Source organism: Aulonocara stuartgranti (genome assembly GCF_965226115.1).
Source record: "Aulonocara stuartgranti genome assembly, chromosome: 9".
Classification (NCBI taxonomy): Eukaryota; Metazoa; Chordata; class Actinopteri; order Cichliformes; family Cichlidae; genus Aulonocara; species Aulonocara stuartgranti.
Window position 1 is genome coordinate 17,473,934 of NC_138960.1, and position 19,552 is coordinate 17,493,485.

The 19,552-nt window shown below is 39.3% G+C and overlaps 1 protein-coding gene across 4 annotated transcripts in view; it reads right to left on the bottom strand.

Annotated features, from left to right (window-relative positions):
* dpp6a (dipeptidyl-peptidase 6a) overlaps nt 1-19,552 on the bottom strand; it is a 267,275-nt gene that overhangs the window by 161,524 nt on the left and 86,199 nt on the right. The gene's annotated exons all lie outside the window — the stretch shown is intronic.

The following is a 19,552-nucleotide window of genomic DNA, read 5'->3' on the forward strand; positions in this document are numbered from 1 at the left end:
CTGCTGGTAAACTAATTTGTAGGGATGTGTAGCTTTGTGTTTCTAGTAAGTAATTACGCTTCTTAGACAAATAGCGAGGCTACTGAAAAGATTTTAAACCATAAAGATAATAGGCCCTTCAGGCGAAGACTGAGAGCCCGGCTTCTGAGCATAACAAGGTTGAAACACAGACATCCTAGTCAATGCAACTCATTTCAGCTCGGTCTGCACAGCCGTGACCTGAGCTCGTGTGTCACACAAGAGGCAAGGTTGCTGATGTAATGTTACGCTTCAGCTGGCCGAAGCCATTCGACAGGACAACGGGTCAAAAAGGCGAGCGGGGAGAAGAAGAAAAGAAGGAAATAGATCAGGGGAGGAAGAAAGGAAGGTGTGATGGTGATTGGGGGCTCAGTTCTATTCAGGAAATCTCAACAGGTCAGTGGAAAGAAAAGGAAAGCAATTTCAGTTTGTGATGAACTCTGGAAACAACCCTGGCACTGTAATGGATCAAAGGACAAATATAACCTGGATGAGCAGAAACTTAGTTTGTTAACTAACACTACATATGTCAGTGGGACTGTTTCCTTCTTTTTCTTTCTTTGCAGTGGACCATCATTTTGAAAACAACATGAGGAAAGGCTGTTTTAAAATTTGACTGAAGGATGGTAGTATTATTTTTGAGCTCAAGTGCTCTCACCGCTGGGTGTTGGCTGTTATTTCAGATTCAGAAGCATGTGTGCAAAATATTGAGAAATCTACTTAAAGTACTGAATGAAATCCACCAGATGAGTCAAATTTAATTGGTTAATTATGACAGCTAAAATATGTCCTTGACAACAAAAATGAATCCATAGAAATAGAAAGGCAGGCGGCACAAAGCTGATTGCAACAGTCCTGCTCATTTCAGAGGGAAAGATAACTATATGAAAATTCAAATAAGGGAATTTGAACTGCAAAATTTGGATCACATGGAAATAACTGTGCAGCATACAACCCTTTTCACAACGTCTTGCGCCCTCATCAGTGAGAGTTTAAATCGTTCCCTGTCTGTATATAATCTCGACATTTTGTCTCTTCAGACGGCCCGCATTAATAATGCACAATCGCTCTTCCCTCTCACAGATGAACGCAGAGCTGCCATGTTCAACTCGGAGCAACCCAACAATCAGAGACATGTCATTTCCTATTCCCAACCCACCTCTGAACTGAGAGATAAACTGCAGCCCTTCTTCACGTTTTTTTTTTTTACATCAAAGAACGATATGTCAGAGCACCCCGTGAGATTTCAGTGCTTATGGTTGGGGTGGTTAAAAGCGCTTCAGCCGGAAACATCTTGCAGAGTGGATCCAACTGAAAAAGCAAAGTTTAGAAGAGACAACAGAAACCTTTTTTTTTTCCTTCTTTTTTCTGTGGAATGTACAGGAATAACAGCAGCACAGAGGCATGCTTTGTTGAGTTGTGGGTGGTTGTGTTGTGTTGATGTGTGAACCTGTGTTTCTGTCACCAGTCATTACAAAGAAACCCCTCTATGGTGTGTCTTCTGGAGTAACGATCTGTTTATGTGCTGATTAAACCGCCCTGCATCACATTTGCTGTATGACATCTAACACTAATTCTAAATCTTTACTAATTTTGAGTGGCGGATTTCAAAAACAGCACCCGTTTTGTTCTATCGCTCACATTTTTTCTCACAAGAGGCAATTGTAAACATGATTTAAGGGAAAAGTAGTACAGAAGGAGGCACAGAAACCCTTTTATGAATGCTACTTCTGTTGAGTCAATATTTTTGGATACAGTTCCAAAAATGAATGATTGATTACCCTAATCTGTCATCAGCCGTGAGACCTACAGTATATCATATTCAGCTTAAGTAAACTAGGGGAAGGTAGAAAAGAGTGATGACGTTTTGTTTCCACATGGACACCATTCTAGTGATGGGGATTTTGAAGATTCTTCTTCTAGTACCTCATCTGTCAACCACTTATTCACTCAGCTAGAGTTAAATGACTGAGTATAAGATTTGGATCTGCCAAAGGAAGCGGCTGAGTTGCTTGGATCTAGGCTCACTGAGAAAAATCTGCTGAGACCTACTTTTCTTTTTATAGGCATCATGAGAAAGGACCCATTCCATTCTTTGAAATGGATGACGGCTTTGTCTTTTGGGTGCAATGGGTTGTGAGCATAATGTTGAGGCTTTTCATTGACAGCTCAAAAACCAGCCTTGCTACCTGGAAAATAATTTCATCTTCTTGATGCAGGATTGTGTTATTATCAGCTTTTTAAAAATGTTAACTGACAAACTAGCCATTTACTGACAATTTGCCACCTTATTACCTTAATCTCAACACACACTAAGCATAAACCATCAGTGTCATGTTGCAGAAAGACATCCAGACAGATGAGTTATATGATTGTGAAATGTGATTACTCAGGTCTCAAAACCAATAACACTGAACAACCAAAGCCTCTTTTCATAGTATGAGACCTCAGCATCCAGTTAGAATTCCCAAAGCACTTTAGTATCATTTTTGCTTCGCTGATATCAATCTGCAACCAACCACAATTTTATTATGCATTATTCTGCCAATGATTTTGTGTGTGCATCTGTTATGCATATGTGATGAACCTTAATCCAATGCCATCATATTTAATAAGGAAACATCTCAGAAGCTGAAGCCAGATAAGTGCTGGCATATTTGCTTATTTGAAAATAAACAGCTTGTCACAAACATAAAAATGCACTTATCAAAATAATCCATTTTTATCTACTGCCAGTAGTTAATCAGTTGAATTTTATTCACTTCCTATCACACATTTCCCAGAATACCTTTCAGCAACATTACTCTAGTTACAAGCAAAGACATAAAAGATGAGCATAGTTTCAGGTTAAAGCCTTAAAGCTAGCTTCTTTTTAATGGCTATAAAGAAAGATTATCCACGATGGGCTCATTAGCTAAAGCTATAGCTATTTTTATACTATCTATGGCTTTGCAGGACTGTAAAGTCAAAGATGTCAACCACAGAGATGTGTGGATACCAGTATCAATGTCTAAAGGAAAGATATGGTTAGTAGCCAATGGGATAAACATTTAAGTCATTTATTCCCTTTCTATGCTAGATAAACAAAGCCATCTTATGTTTAAAAAATGATAATTTTAAAGTCAGTTCCTCACCGTGCAATTCGTAAAAATGTCATGCGACTTAGCTACTAATCAAAAGGTTGGTAGATGGATCCCTACTCTACCTGTCCATATCTTAAAGAATCCTTGGGCAATGACTTGCCTCCGATGCAATCATTGGATTGTGTATGTGTATAAATGTTAAATAAAAAATATTAGGTATGGATAAAAGCTTTGTGTGAATATGAGTGTGAGATTAGGTGAACATGACTTCTAGCAAAAAGTGCTTTGAGTGCTGAAATTGAGCAGAAAGCTAAAATAGTACCGATACTAGTCCATTTACTTCTCAGTGTAGATTTCTGCATAATCATTTTTTTCATGTCTGCTGGAATTCTGGAAGATTTTAGGTTTCTTTAAGCTGAATGACAAATAGGTTAAAGCAGAGATTCCAAAAATTTGGTGCAGAGCCCCCTGGTGGGCTGGGAAGGCAATGCAGATAGGCTGCAGTAATAACATGTCTGTGAAGGTTATCAGTCATCCAGGTCATCGTTGTCAAAGGAGCTTGCAAAGAAACGCATCTGGACTTCTTTAAGTTGCTTGAAGACATTTCACCTCTCATCTGAGAAGGTGTTCTGTTCTGTTCTGTTCTGTTCGAACTGAAGAAGCTTCTCGGATGAGAGGTGAAACGTCTTCAAGCAACTTAAAGAAGTCCAGACGCTTTTCTTTGCAAGCTCCTTAGACTGCAGTAATAACAGAAATTCTGCTTGAAATTACTCAAAAGTAATTACAGTTACATATTTGTATAAATATATTTATGTAAAAATTGAGTTAACATTTATGATTTAACACTTTTCTGAAATGTACTGGTTTTGTATTGATGTTTGGGTCCCAGTGGCAGGTGGGTCACACATTGGCCTTAAGACTTTGTATATGACTGGGTACCATTCCAATAATTTGATCCAATTGGATTAAAGTGAAGATTTAAGAAGGCTGCTGATGCTAACACCTAAATGTGGTGTGGATTTATAGCAAACAGCAAACAGGAAAGTGCATCCTATTGCCTCAGAATGTTACCCTGTGTCAGCTGGGATTAGCTCCTGCCACTCTGTGACTAAGTGGGTTAAACAATTTTGTTATGCAATCAGCATAACACAGATGTAAAATGTTAAGGGCCTGACACACACAAAACACATGTTTAATGAATATAAACCTGAATATCAGCAGTGAATGAAAAAGTTTTTAAAAAGGGCCAAGTTGCCATAGCTTTTGCACAATGATGAGAGCAAACATTAGCAGTAACAGTAAACCTTAAACAGAACCAATCATCAAAAAGTAGAGAGTCTGTCAGTTCAGCTGTACTTATCAGGCCTCTCTCGAGTAGGCCGGGTCATATGCTCCCTACATTGTCTCCTGGGAACGCTATTCATCTTTTATTACATAACATACTTTTCAATTATCCACCTCTGGTTCTGATCAAGCCTTTCTCTTTTGGCCTCTTTGCCTTTAAGGCAACATGCTTCATCTTGTCTGTGGCTCTGCATTCCTCTCTCTGTCCCTCTGTCTCTGTACTTTCTTTTCATCATCCTTCATCATTGGTATCATTGATTTAACCTCACTTTGTATAACTGGCCTTCAGTCCCTGCAGAGCCCGCTTTCAGAACAATACACATTTCAGCCTTTGCCTAAGATATTGCACCTCATTCCTAGATAGGAACAGGACAGCCTCTAGTGGTGCATCAGTGGTACTTCAACTTCATCTGACCTTTTCTTTACAAAGCTCAAAGACAGAGAGACACTGACACATTCAGATCCATAGACGCTCTTATCATTTACCTCAAGGTGTGGTAAAGAAACTGACACTATAAAAAAATGATATACAAATATGCTCTACAGATTGCTTTGATTCACAGTGTCCTGTAACTTATAGTATTTTGGATTAAATCACATGGAACAGAAGCATCATAACACATTAGGACCACATCTAAACGCTGAACCAAACCTGCAGAGGTAAACACGTTCGGCTAAATATAGACGTGTGGTGGAAACACTTCTGGGAGCAAACTTCTAAGCAAATAAGAGTGGACAAATGGCATCATATAACAGCAAAGTCCCACATGGAGATGAGTTTGATGTCCAACATCAGTCACTCTTTAACATGCTTGCTGTTTGCAGATTGCTGCAGAGCTATGTGCCTCTTTTCTGTTTCCTCCCTAATCTTAGAAATACTGTGTCCAGTCATAAATAATGACTAAATCAGCACTCCAGTTTTCTGACCCATAAAAGTGAAACGCAGCACAGCTCCTAAGCCCTGTGCTTGTGTGTTTGTGTGTGCGTTTGTGCAGAGCTTTGTGTATGTGTCAGAGAGATGGATAGGGCGGAAAGGAGTTCTGCTTGAAGCCCAGTGGAGAAACATTTTGTTGAATGCCTCCCTGTCTTTTTCCTCCTCCTCCTCCTCACCGTTGTGCCTGTCTCTCCCCACAGTGAAAATGCCTCGTGAAGAGGCCGGATATGAATTCATTTTACGCTGAGATGAAGTCAGTAATTTAGTAATGCCCACCATCTGTTATCGTCAGCTAGCTGCCAGACAAGCAGGGGCAACACAAAGAGAAATGCAGCACCAGCTGAAGAGTTGCAGACGTCAACAGTGAGAAACATGGTGCCACCTTGCTATTGATGAACAGCCCTTTTTAGAGTCATCTATACTCTGTTTACTGAGCGGCAGCTTCACTATTCCCCCCAAAATATAGCTTCGGACAGATATAACAAAAGCCGAACAGTGATAGGGAAGACAGCAGATTTTTTTCCCCTGGTTCAAGGATTGCTATTATTTTTGGGCAGCAGCTTAGCTTTCAAAAAGGACAAATTTGATTCTGACATTATTTTGCCCTTCAGTGAGTTGTACAGGATTATCTCATGTTGTTGCCCTTCCTCTGTGCATGTTTAATCTCTCTTAGAGGTTTAAAGAGAAAGCCGAGAGATTCAGCTTTTCTGCTTTTTCTTACATTTTACCTGTTAGCATAATTATTTGTGTGCTTTGCTATACATTATACATATGCACAAATGTATATACCAGTGTTTATGTATAGCAGTTCATAAAGGTTTACTTCCAATTTTAAGCTGCCCACCATGGTCGCTTATGCACAAGCCGTAACCTATAAGACTGAAAATTAAACTGCATTTCTTTCTAATGGGGATTCGAAAGGATCTAAGGAACATCGTCATTGCTTCAGTAGTGCTGCTAATCAAATGCACTTGATTAACTGATAAGGACCGAAAGCCTCTTCGCTCCGAAAAAAAAAAATATGGCAGCACGGCTTAGGTTTGGAAACTTGCATCAGAACAAACCACAAGACGTCTGGAACAATGGATTTTTTTTTGGACAGACAAGACCAAAATTGGGATCTTTGACTATAATGCACAGTGATAACCAAACACTGCATATCAGCGCAGACACCTCATATCAACTGTCAAGCACAATAATGGAGAGGTGATGATTTTGTGTGATTTTACAGCCACAGGACCTGCATTCAATCACTCAACCATGAACTTCTCTGTATATCAAAAGTATTCTAGTGTCAAACGTGAAGCCATCTGGCTTACGGTGAAAGCTTGGCTGAAAGTGGGTCATTTAACAGGACAATGATCCCTATAAGAGCAACAAATCTAAAACAGAATTACTGAAAAAGAAAAGAACCATGGCGTTGCAATGACCCAGGTCAAAGCCCAGACCTCATCCAGATGCATCATTAAGAAAGCTGTACAACAAATGTCTGACAACCTTTTATAATCTGCTGAAATAATGAGGTGCACTTACTTTTTCAACATGACTGCAAAGCTGTTGTGAATTTTATATCACTCACTAGTTTAAGTTATTTTGTTTGCGTTGTTAGGCAGGTGATAGGTGGATACTACATGGAGTATATACCCAGACTATCTACTAAGGATCACCAATTTTTAATGCAATTATTGGAAAATTAACAGCATTAAAAGCATATCCAAGTATCTACTGTAGTTTTCCAGTGAAGGTCTACAATTCTATCTGTATGTTAGCACAAATAACAAACTAGCTGTCTGTGTAATGCATACACAATATATGCATGACCATTACTAATCACTAAGCATGCTAATGTTAGCTGATAATTTAGCCTCCTCACTCTTGTCCATGACACACACACACACACACACACACACACACACACACACACACACACACACACACAATATTAAGGGTGACATCAGGGTGGCTAAGTCCATCTTTTATATACAGTCTATTATGTTTCCTGAAGAATGACAACAAATACACCCCCACAGCCACCACTGTAATGTGTACCTGATTGCTTATCAAGGGCTTCTGAACAATAAATAAGCCATACTACCATTTTCCAGTCTGCTGGCTGCATAATTTATCATTGGGGAAAATGGTGCACATGCTTCTGTCATGTTTTCTCAACAATAAGTGTTTGAGGACTTGCTGATGAAAAAGAAATTAGCTAGATGAGGAAACAGAGCTGGAGGTCAAATGGGCTTGTCACTGATATTTAGACTTGACAGTAATCAAGAAAAGCAATTGTTGACTGTAGACAAGCAGGAACAGTTAAATCTGCTTTTTTCTGACTGGACAAGGACTTGTGACAGGTGTTTCCTCATCTTTCATTCTATCGTTTGTCTTTGCGAGGATATACTGCAGAAATCTAAAAAGCACTCCGAAACGGTAAACATTCTCACTCAGTCGCATTACAAATGCACACACGCACAAAGATCTCCAGATGCCACCATGAATCGAGTGTGTAGACTGATGACTCTATCCTTCAAGTGCCATTATTGATCACTCACTGACTGTTAACTAATCAACACAAAAGAAGGCGAACTCTGCCAAACACTGTTTCTGTAATGAGACAGAATGAGGCGAGCTGTAGTTCATTATTCTAAACTAATTAAGACCAGTTCTCTGGGAATACAAGACAGTTGCTACCTTTATATGCATACATTTAAGAGGTTACTACTTGGCCATGGCTACTTTCATGTACTGTTCTCTTTATCAAATTAACCACAGTGCAGAGCATTGCCGTTTACTTCACGTTACAACTACAAACTGAAAATAAGTTATGTTCCAGAGAGGCTCCTACATTCTTGTAAGAGCCACCAGGTTGTGATCTTTGTGGTTGCAAAAAAGAGAATTAAGAAGCCTTGACAGGCTTGATCTTTATAATCACTTTCTTGAAATCACTCACGTGGGGTCTTACTAAATAACATATTAAATATGTTTTGTAAATATTGGTCATACTGGATACTTTTCCTTTCTAAATTTCAGAATGGAGGCTTATCCAGGGTATGCTCATTGGCTAATGGCTGGTGACTGACAAGCTACATCTGTCCTTTATGCTATATCTGATGTTCACTTTACCATTTTGCTCTGTAGGGGTACAATGCTAATCAAGTTTGACTCTCTCTATAGAGGCAGACGTTTTGGCAGTTTGCTGGTCTGGAACATTGAAATATGTGTTAACCACAATGCCAGTCTTCTCAGCAAGTTGCTCTTCAATTTCTTGCAGTTTCTGTGAGTTTGCACGATGAGATCTTAGGTTGAATTTGGGACAAGACCTCAGACTCTACAAACCTCAGTTAGCATGTTAAATGCTAAGGTTCATGACAGTACAAGATTGAACAAGTATGTCTTGTTTGGAAAGGTTGCCAGTAGAAAGCCTCTTCTTTTTAAAAAGGACATGAGAGCATGGCTAAGGTTTGCAAATTACATGGGGACAAACCACAAGAATCTTATAACAATGTCCTTTGGACAGACAAAACAGACATAATGCATCAAACCAAACAAAGAATATCAACTCAACACTTCATATCAACTTCCAAGCTCAGTGGTGGAGAGGTGATGATTTTGACTTATTCAGTTGTTTACACTGAATAAATGGCTTATATCAGCATGTGCTGACCACTCAGTGCATTTTATCAACAACTTTAATATTTTTTGGGAACGCAGGCATCTGTTTAAAGCAAATGGATTTAATTTTAACAAGTCAGGGGTGAAACTGTTCACCTCCAACTTGTTTTATTCCATACGTCATCCATCTGTGCTTGGTGCCAAGGCTGAGATAAACGAGGAGTTATCTCATAAAGAGGAACAAACAGTACTCCAAGAACAGACAAAGCCCAGCAGAAACCTTGAGGAGGAGCTCCATCTGCCCCCACCCGGGAAGAGCCTCAGAAAGGAGAGACATCTGAGGCAAGAAGAGGCAAGAAGAGGGGTCCCTATTTGCCTCCAACTCTCTCAACAACACCAACGACCAGGACCAGGATCTTCCCCAGTCCCCCAAACCCCTGACAGGCCATCACCCCCATCACCCTCCTCCCCCTCCCTTTCTCCCTCCTCCCCACACCTGAAATTCACTGAAGAGATGATGGAGCGGGTCAATGCTGGGCTCAGATCTACCCCCCGGCCCAATCCCTCTTTGTCCCCCATAAACCCCCCACCAAAGCAGCCAAAGGTTCGCCACCGAGCCCCACCCTCAACAGAGCAATCGAAGTCACATTGCCCAGCCTCGCCCCCCTTAGTTCCTCCTTACCACCTTCATGCTTTGTCTCCGCAGTCTGATGTGTGATGTGTGGAGGGTCCGGGCTGCGAGGATTATGGCAGTGGTGACTTTTCCCAGGAGAAGCTGGGACCCTGTTTATTAGAAGGTTTTAAAAGCTCTGTACTTTTAGGTGACAGAAGGAAACATGTGGCCTGGTCAAAACACAGAGAGCTGCACTCTAAAAGATCTTTAAATATAGTAAACATACCTTGTGTGCCACAGACTGCTCCCAAACACGAGGGGACAAGTAATACCTCTAAAACACTTAAGTTGGCTTTATTAAACATTAGATCTCTAGCTGGGAAAACATTTTTAATTAATGATTTAATCACTGAGCACAGCCTTGATTTTATGTTTTTAACTGAAACTTGGTTGGACCAAAGTAACAGTGGAGCTGTTCTCATCGAGACGACCCCTCCTAACTACAGTTTTATCAGTGAGGTCAGGGCGAGCAGGAGAGGAGGGGGGGTTGCTGTCTTATTTAATGAATCATTTCAATGTAAGCAGCTATCTCCTGGAAGTTTTCAGTCTTTTGAATATGTGGCTTTACAGCTGAAGGCCCCATCCAAAGTTGTGTTTCTTAATGTTTACAGGCCTCCCAAATACTGCACAGACTTTTTTAATGACCTCAGTGAACTGCTGTCTGTGATCTGTGTTGATTTTGACTGTGTAATTATTGTTGGGGATTTTAACATTCATGTGGACAACCCTCAGGACAAAGGGACTAAAGACCTGAGTAACACTCTGGGCAACTTTGGGCTGACTCAGCATGTAACAGAGGCCACACATAATAGAGGACACACTCTTGACCTACTGATCTCCAAGAGCCTGAGCATTTCAAACATTACTGTGTCTGATGTGGGCTTATCTGATCATTACTGTGTTTTCTTTGAAAGTAAAATCTCAGCCCACACAAAAATATCAACAACAGTGATCACAAAACGGTGTATAACTGAACACAGTAGTGAGATCTTTAACCAGGTCTTCCCATTAACACCTGACCTGTCCAGAGGTTCAGTCAATGAGCTCGTCAATAGCTTTAATGCAAAAATGTTAAATGTAATGGATACTATTGCCCCCATTAAGGTGAAGGTTATCTCTGGAAGGAAAAAGTCTCCATGGAGAAACTCCACACTGGTGAAAAATGAAAAAAGAGAGTGTAGGAAAGCTGAGCGCAGATGGAGAAAAACAAACCTCCAGGTTCATTATGACATCTATAAAGAGAAACTTCACAATTATAATTTACAACTGAGGAGTGCAAGAAGGTCCTACTTCTCTGACATCATCACTAAAAACAGCCATAATGCTCGGGTCTTATTTTCTACAGTTGACACGCTAACAAACCCTCCTGTGTCAGTGGCAGCTGAACTTCATTCAACCATGGCCTGCAATGACTTTGCCAAAGTCTTCACAGACAAAATCCAAAAGATTAGACAAGCAGTTGGTACATCAACAGCAGATCCAGGTTATGTACTGTGTCCACCGAAAAACTGTTTAAACACCATGAAACAGTTTCAACCTATTAACAGCAAAGACCTGGAGGACATCTTAGGTCAACTGAACTTCTCCTCCTGCTGTTTAGATGTCCTGCCAACAAGTTTTTTCAAAAAGGTCTCAAAGACTTTAGAGTCAGACCTGTTACAGATCGTCAACTTTTCTTTATTATCAGGTGTGTTTCCAGAATCACTAAAAACTGCTGTAATCAAACCTATACTGAAAAAGGACAATCTTGACAAGACACAAATGAACAACTACAGGCCGATCTCAAATCTCCCGTTTTTAAGTAAGATCATTGAAAAAGCAGTTTCTCAACAGCTCAATTACTTCTTAAAACAGAATAACTGCTACGATGCCTTCCAGTCAGGTTTTAGACAGAACCACAGCACTGAAACCGCTCTGACCAAAGTGTTTAATGACATATGTCTGAATACAGACAGTGGAAAAATGTCAGTCCTAGTTTTACTGGATCTCAGTGCAGCATTTGATACAGTTGACCACAACATATTACTCAAACGACTGGAGAACTGGACAGGTCTTTCAGGAACTGTACTAAACTGGTTCAAAACATACTTAGAAAACAGGAAATACTTTGTATCAATAGGTAACTTCACATCCGAGCAGACAAGTATCACATGTGGAGTTCCCCAAGGTTCCATCTTGGGACCCCTTCTGTTTAACATCTACATGCTCCCACTGGCACAGATTATAAAGAACAACAAAATAAACTACCACAGCTATGCAGATGACACACAAATATATATCACAATGTCACCAGGAGACCGAGGCCCTGTACAGGCTCTTGGTAAATGCATTGAGGAAATTAATGACTGGTTGTGCCACAATTTTCTCCAACTAAACAAAAACAAAACTGAGGTAATAGTCTTTGGCGCCAAAGAAAAACGATTACAGGTCACCAGAGAACTTCAATCTATACATCTAAAAACCACAAACCAGGCGAGAAATTTGGGTGTAGTGATGGATGCAGACCTAAACTTAGAAAAACACATTAAGACAATAACAAAGTCAGCTTACTATCACCTCAAGAATATTTCAAGGATAAAAGATCTGATGTCTCAACAGGACCTGGAAAAACTAGTCCATGCATTCATCTTTAGTAGGCTTGATTACTGTAACAGCATCTTTACAGGTCTACCTAAAAAATCAGTCAGACAACTACAGCTCATTCAGAACTCTGCTGCTCGAGTCCTCACTAAGACCAAAAAAGTGGACCACATCAGTCCAGCTCTGAGGTCTTTACACTGGCTGCCTGTCCGTCAGAGGATAGACTTTAAAGTTCTAATGCTGGCCTATAAAGCTCTGAATGGTTTAGGACCAAAATACATCAGTGACCTCCTGACCCAGTATGAACCTTCCAGATCCCTCAGGTCATCTGGATCCGGTGTTTTATCAGTTCCCAGAGTCAGAACCAGACACGGAGAAGCTGCATTCAGCTTTTATGCTCCTTATATCTGGAACAAACTCCCAGAAAGCCTCAGATCAGCTGAAACACTCAGTTTATTTAAATCCAGGTTGAAGACTCACCTATTCTCAGCTGCATTTGAATAAAGCACCAAATCCACACTTTTAAGCTTAAATTTCAAAACTTACACTAACTACTGATCTTATCTATTTCTGATTTTATCTGTTTTAATTTTATATACTGTTTTGTTTGTTTGTTTGTTAAGTGGGATTAGAGCTCTGGGTAGCTCCCCAGCTGGGTCTAGACTGGGTCTAGAGAGTACTTTAAATTCAGGGAATTTAAAATAGAAAGTAGCTCGTCCACAGAAGGACTGGTAGCTCCCCTTACGATACGGGTTCAGATCGCGCGAACAGGTGTGAAATGTGTGTGTTTAGTTAGTTTGTTTGTTTGCTTGTTTTAATCAATTTTAAATCATACTTTTTATTTGTCTTTGTTTCTAATGTCTCTGTAAAGACTCACCAGTGTGTGAATGTGAGAGTGAATGAATAATGGCATTGTAAAGCGCTTTGGGTGCCTTGAAAAGCGCTATATAAATCCAATCCATTATTATTATTAAAGCACTTTGAATCACCTTGTTGTTGAATTGTGCTATACAAATAAATTTGCCTTGCCTTATTTTGCAGCCACAGCACAAGAGTCATTAAATCGATCATGGATTTCTCTGTATACCAAAGCATGCTATAGTCAAATGTGAGGCCATATTTAAAACAGTTAAAAACTGGCCCAAATTAGATCATTAAACAAAGCTGTGACCCCAAGTACAGAATTTGTGGATAAGTGGTTAATCTGAAAACAGTGGTGCTCTGCACTTGCCAGGTACAGTACAATATCAAATAGATTATCAGTAACTGAGTACTGGTCCAAGTGAGCTTTATCAAATAAGCATTCATGCTGCTTCTATTAATATACCATGACCTACACGATGCCTTCCAGTCAGGTTTTAGACAGAACCACAGCACTGAAACTGCTCTGACCAAAGTGTTTAATGACATATGTCTGAATACAGACAGTGGAAAAATGTCAGTCCTAGTTTTACTGGATCTCAGTGCAGCATTTGATACAGTTGACCACAACATATTACTCAAACGACTGGAGAACTGGACAGGTCTTTCAGGAACTGTACTAAACTGGTTCAAAACATACTTAGAAAACAGGAAATACTTTGTATCAATAGGTAACTTCACATCTGAGCAGACAAGTATCACATGTGGAGTTCCCCAAGGTTCCATCTTGGGACCCCTTCTGTTTAACATCTACATGCTCCCACTGGCACAGATTATAAACAACAACAAAATAAACTATCACAGCTATGCAGATGACACACAAATATATATCACAATGTCACCAGGAGACCGAGGCCCTGTACAGGCTCTTGGTAAATGCATTGAGGAAATCAATGACTGGTTGTGCCACAATTTTCTCCAGCTAAACAAAAACAAAACTGAGGTAATAGTCTTTGGCGCCAAAGAAAAACGATTACAGGTCACCAGAGAACTTCAATCTATACATCTAAAAACCACAAACCAGGCGAGAAATTTGGGTGTAGTGATGGATGCAGACCTAAACTTAGAAAAACACATTAAGACAATAACAAAGTCAGCTTACTATCACCTCAAGAATATTTCAAGGATAAAAGATCTGATGTCTCAACAGGACCTGGAAAAACTAGTCCATGCATTCATCTTTAGTAGGCTTGATTACTGTAACAGCATCTTTACAGGTCTACCTAAAAAATCAGTCAGACAACTACAGCTCATTCAGAACTCTGCTGCTCGAGTCCTCACTAAGACCAAAAAAGTGGACCACATCAGTCCAGCTCTGAGGTCCTTACACTGGCTGCCTGTCCGTCAGAGGATAGACTTTAAAGTTCTGATGCTGGCCTATAAAGCTCTGAATGGTTTAGGACCAAAATACATCAATGACCTCCTGACCCAGTATGAACCTTCCAGATCCCTCAGGTCATCTGGATCCGGTCTTTTATCAGTTCCCAGAGTCAGAACCAGACACGGAGAAGCTGCATTCAGCTTTTATGCTCCTTATATCTGGAACAAACTCCCAGAAAGCCTCAGATCAGCTGAAACACTCAGTTTATTTAAATCCAGGTTGAAGACTCACCTGTTCTCAGCTGCATTTGAATAAAGCACCAAATCCACACTTTAAGCTTAAATTTCAAAACTTACATTTAACTACTGATTTTATCTACTGTTCTGATTTTATCTGTTTTGATTTTATATACTGTTTTGTTTGTTTGTTTGTTTGTTTGTTAATTAGTTAGTTAGTTTATTTGCTTGTTTTAATCAATTTTAAATCATGCTTTTTATTTGTTCTTGTTTCTAATGTCTCTGTAAAGCACTTTGAATCACCTTGTTGTTGAATTGTGCTATACAAATAAACTTGCCTTGCCTTGCCTTGCCTTACACAAATGTACCTTGTGAAATATATACCTAACCAAATCGGACACAGGGTTTTGTTTGTTCAAATTCATCATTTAATATACAGTAAACAGTATTGTCAGAGTATGAAGATAGTCAAAAATATGACATGCTGCAGGATTTAACATAGTAGCAAGGGATTTAGATAACATGAGAGAAGCCTAATCACAGTCATGAATATGCTGGATTCAAAGCAATATAGAAAAGATTACAATTATGAGAATGGTAGTGTAAAAAATAAACTGAATCTGTTTGCCCACTGTGGGGAAAAATGATTCCCATGACTTATTTAGAGAGCTATTATACTCCAAAGTAACCTGCGCATCTGCTGACACGGTGAAAAAAAAAAGATATAAAAAGCCCATTCTTTGATACAGAGTATATTTACTGCTTCATTTTTTTTACTGTTTTTCATCATTATTATTCGTGTTATCGTAAAAATGAAATCTGATATTGGCCAGCTTATTAAAAGGGCATTTCAGGGATCGGCTGTCTCATAATCCATACCCTGAAAAATATCCTCATTTTGTCCGCATGTGCGTGTGTGTGTTTTACAGAGAGATAAAGAAAGGGGGAGAGAACTGGTGTGTGTGTGTGTGTTAATGTGCAGTTGTGGATTTATCCCTTCTCCCCCCTCCTCATCCCTCTTAATGCAAAGTGCAGGCGCAAAGCCATTAGACGGCAGAACAAGTGAGATGAGTTAGGAGAGGGTAAAAAAAGTAGAACTGTGGGACTGTGTGCCTCCCAACACTCACACATATATCACACAAAAACGCCCGCATGTCTCGGTTTGCTAGAGGTCTGAATCTTCGCCAGATCTCTCTCGAGTCTCATTACGATTGTGCTGATTGTAGTGGACACGGGCAAACAAAGACGAGGTGTTTACTTGTGTAATGGGGCCTGCTGAGGAAAAAAACAAAATCACACCACAAGGATGAGACTTTGATAGGAAAACATAAAGATCCATTTCTACTTTTTGCAGGTTTAAATGCTATTGGAGGACATATCTAATTAATGAGGCTGAAATAGGATCAATTAGGAACCCAAAGGCTTTGCATGTAATCAGGCTTCCACTGGACTAACAGAGGGTGAAAGGCTACACAACACTGGAAGATTGAACTTTTCATATTTCTGCTTTTCCATAGTTGAGATCTGCTGAGTATTAGCAGATGACAGTTGAAGTTACTTCAACATTAAAACTGATCTCCCGTATATATCCTGAGGGCATATTGCAGATAGCATAGGCTTGCATAGAGAAAGCTTTGCGAGGAGAAAAAAACCCAAACATGTTTGATTAGATTGTAATGAGTTGTTCCACCAGCCTGCAATCGTTATCAGAGGGGATTTCAGACTAAGATCACTATCAAATATATTGACAGAGAAGAATTTAGACCACAGTAGAGAGTAAGTCAAGCTCATGCCAAACAAAAGCGATAATGAGTTGTTTAAATGCATTGTCTCTGTGAGGGAGACTAATTCCTATGTATGGAGTCCTCATAGTGAGAACAAACACTGATCAGCAACTTATTATACAACTAGGAGTATATATAAGCAATCTAATATGATAATATTGTGATTCAATAATTCTGTTGGTAATAATTAGTGGCTGTAGTACCACAACTATGAACTAATTCTGTGATAAATCTAGCGTGTCTCATTTATACAGTATCTGTCTATCTATAATCTATCATGCAGCATGTACGAGGGCTAAAACTATATCTTCTCACATTATAATACCATAGTAGGTAAAAATTCTCTCATCATAGTGGCGGAAGACAACAAAATATATTCGCTCTAAAACACTGCACTGGATATGGTGCTTGATTTATTGGATGCTACTTTTAAAGTGCCTTGTTTATTTCAATCCAGTGGATTTATCTGACATCCAATTCAGGATGAGCAGTGAGGTTGGAGCATAATCTGGCTGTCATAGTGTGAAACGTGGGGTACAGCACGGACAGGTTGCCAGTCTGTCTTTGGACTGTGGGAAGAAATGAAAGTACCCAGGAAAGAAGCCACACAAGCATGAGAAGAACATGCAAATTCCACAATGCAAGGCTTCCCTCGTAGGTACTGGGCTCAAATTTAAGCCAGTATAAAAAGAGTCACACAGAAAGTGCAGTGTAAGGGTGGAGCAGCAGAGGAGGAGAAAATGCTGGGTAAAGTTTTGAAGTGGCAGGGCTGAGCTGTGTGGTGGCGCTGTGGGGAGCCTGAGTCACTGGATGAGCTCTTCATCCCAGTGGGCTTTAGTTCTCATCCACACACAGCATGATGTAAATGTCACCTCCACCAGACTCACTTATTAAGGCCACGCAGCTGGAGAGACGCCAAAGCTTGGACTGACATTCAAAATGTGCTCTAGTCAGAAGCAATATAAGAGTACTGTTTAGATATGAGTTTAAATAGTAGGAGCACTTAAAAACTGAACCAGTGAAAACACTGTTTTTCCCCCCTGCCACGATCACTGAACAGGCCTGTATTCAGAATTCTTTCTTCTGCAGTATCACACAGCATGCTCTCAGGTGGATATATATGGACTATACATCACTGTTTATATTGATTTCAGATCATGTTCGAGTTCCCTGCACCAACAAACATAAAGACATGACCACCAGTCAATAAATCAACCTCATGTTATATTCATGCAAAGCTCAACCACCGTTTTACCTCCTGCACCTCTACAACATTAGAGTCTGCAGCAAGACAGTTAGCTGGATAAAATTGAAAAACAATAGAAACGCACCAAAAAAAAAAAGAAGCTTGATCCAGACCCCTGCATAAAGTGGAGCTGGAACCAGTGGCTCTATATTGTAGTGGGAAGGTTAGCTGGGCATTCTGAGTAATCACCTATAATAAATATTTCTGCCCTGAGTGAAGTGATCTTACCCAGGATGACAGTATCTCTCTCTATGCACAGGAAATAGGGGGTCACTAAATGACTTGATCAGCATGAACACGACATGGATCATATGCAGATTGATACCAACTTATTCGGCAACTTCAAAACACCGAATGAGTTTCTCTCTAGTACTTTCAGAGACTTTTAGAATCAGTGCTGAGGGGCAATGAAGCTGTTCTGGTGGCATGTCACAACCCAGCACCGTACTAACACAACTTATACTCTTTGTCACCAATCTGTACATGCGTATGTATAATTCCAATGTGAAAGTTCCAAAACTAAATATACCAAAACCTAACAGGCACTTAGTTGGTTTCATTGTTTAACAGACCAAATCTCTCCATCTTCAAAGTCAGCCATATCTCAAATACATGGGGATTAAAGGCATGCTTCTTTATTGTCACCTTAGAGTAAAAATAAATAAATAAATTTTACCACCTTGCATGTTTTACCACCTCAACATTGATTAAGCTAATTTCATTTCAAATACCAGGGTTGAGCGATGACTACACAGGCCAGACAGATTTGTTGAAAGAAAAGAAAACAGAAAAGTTCTGTTTTTTTAAATTATCTTATAGCACCACTAACTCTGATGCAGCCATATTCCAAATTGGGCTTATGATGGTGTATAGGTTGTATCCTGCAGTTGACATACAGTTAGACAGGGGGAATAACTAGAAATTTATCAGGCAAGAAAGTATCACTAAAAGAAAGTGAAAACATTTTTGCATTTTCAGTTTAACTAAAAATCAAAACAAAACAATGTTGTCAAGATTTCAGCCATTAAAGCAAACATAAGATTTAACTCCAAAATCTGGACTAACCTTGATTTCAAAGTCTGAAGATCTTCAAACCATTCACAACTCTAGACTAAAGTATGTCCTTCTTTGCCTTTTAATAGATTCACTTTTATTTTGGCAAATTGCTTTTTGACAAATTGTGGATTCTCCATTAACAGCTTTACTTTTGCCACCTGACCGCAGCTGCTTTATTTTAATTCTTATTCTAAAAGGGTATAAGATTTAGAAAATTAGCAATAAAGTACCATTTTTAACCACATCCTTTTGTGACAGTAGATAAGCTCCTTTATTAAATGGCAATATTTGTTTTATAAAACTTTATTTTTTTAAAATAAACTGACCCACTTGCAGTATATTTGTGCCCATGTTTGTTCATTTTATTTACTTGTTTCATGTGAAAAGAATTATATTTTTAAATCAAGAAAAATAATATCAAATGTTTCTTTATGTTTCTAAAATATGTGAATAATTTTCATACTATATGTTTTGTATCTGTTTAACGGTGATGTGGTCCACCTCAGTTCACGGTTAAATTTATAATTTTAAGTGCAAAGATTTTTTTTTTTAAATGTGTTTACGAGAATACAAAAATAGTGGTTTTTTTTGTTTGCTTGTATTTTAATAAATTTAAGACAAACAAACCTAAGTGGCCCCATTAAACCTGCTCTGTGGATTTATTCCCTCAGCACTGCGGAGAGCGGCAGCACCGAGTGGAAGATCAAGTTTCAGCACCATGGACAGCACCACTTTCATGTTTGG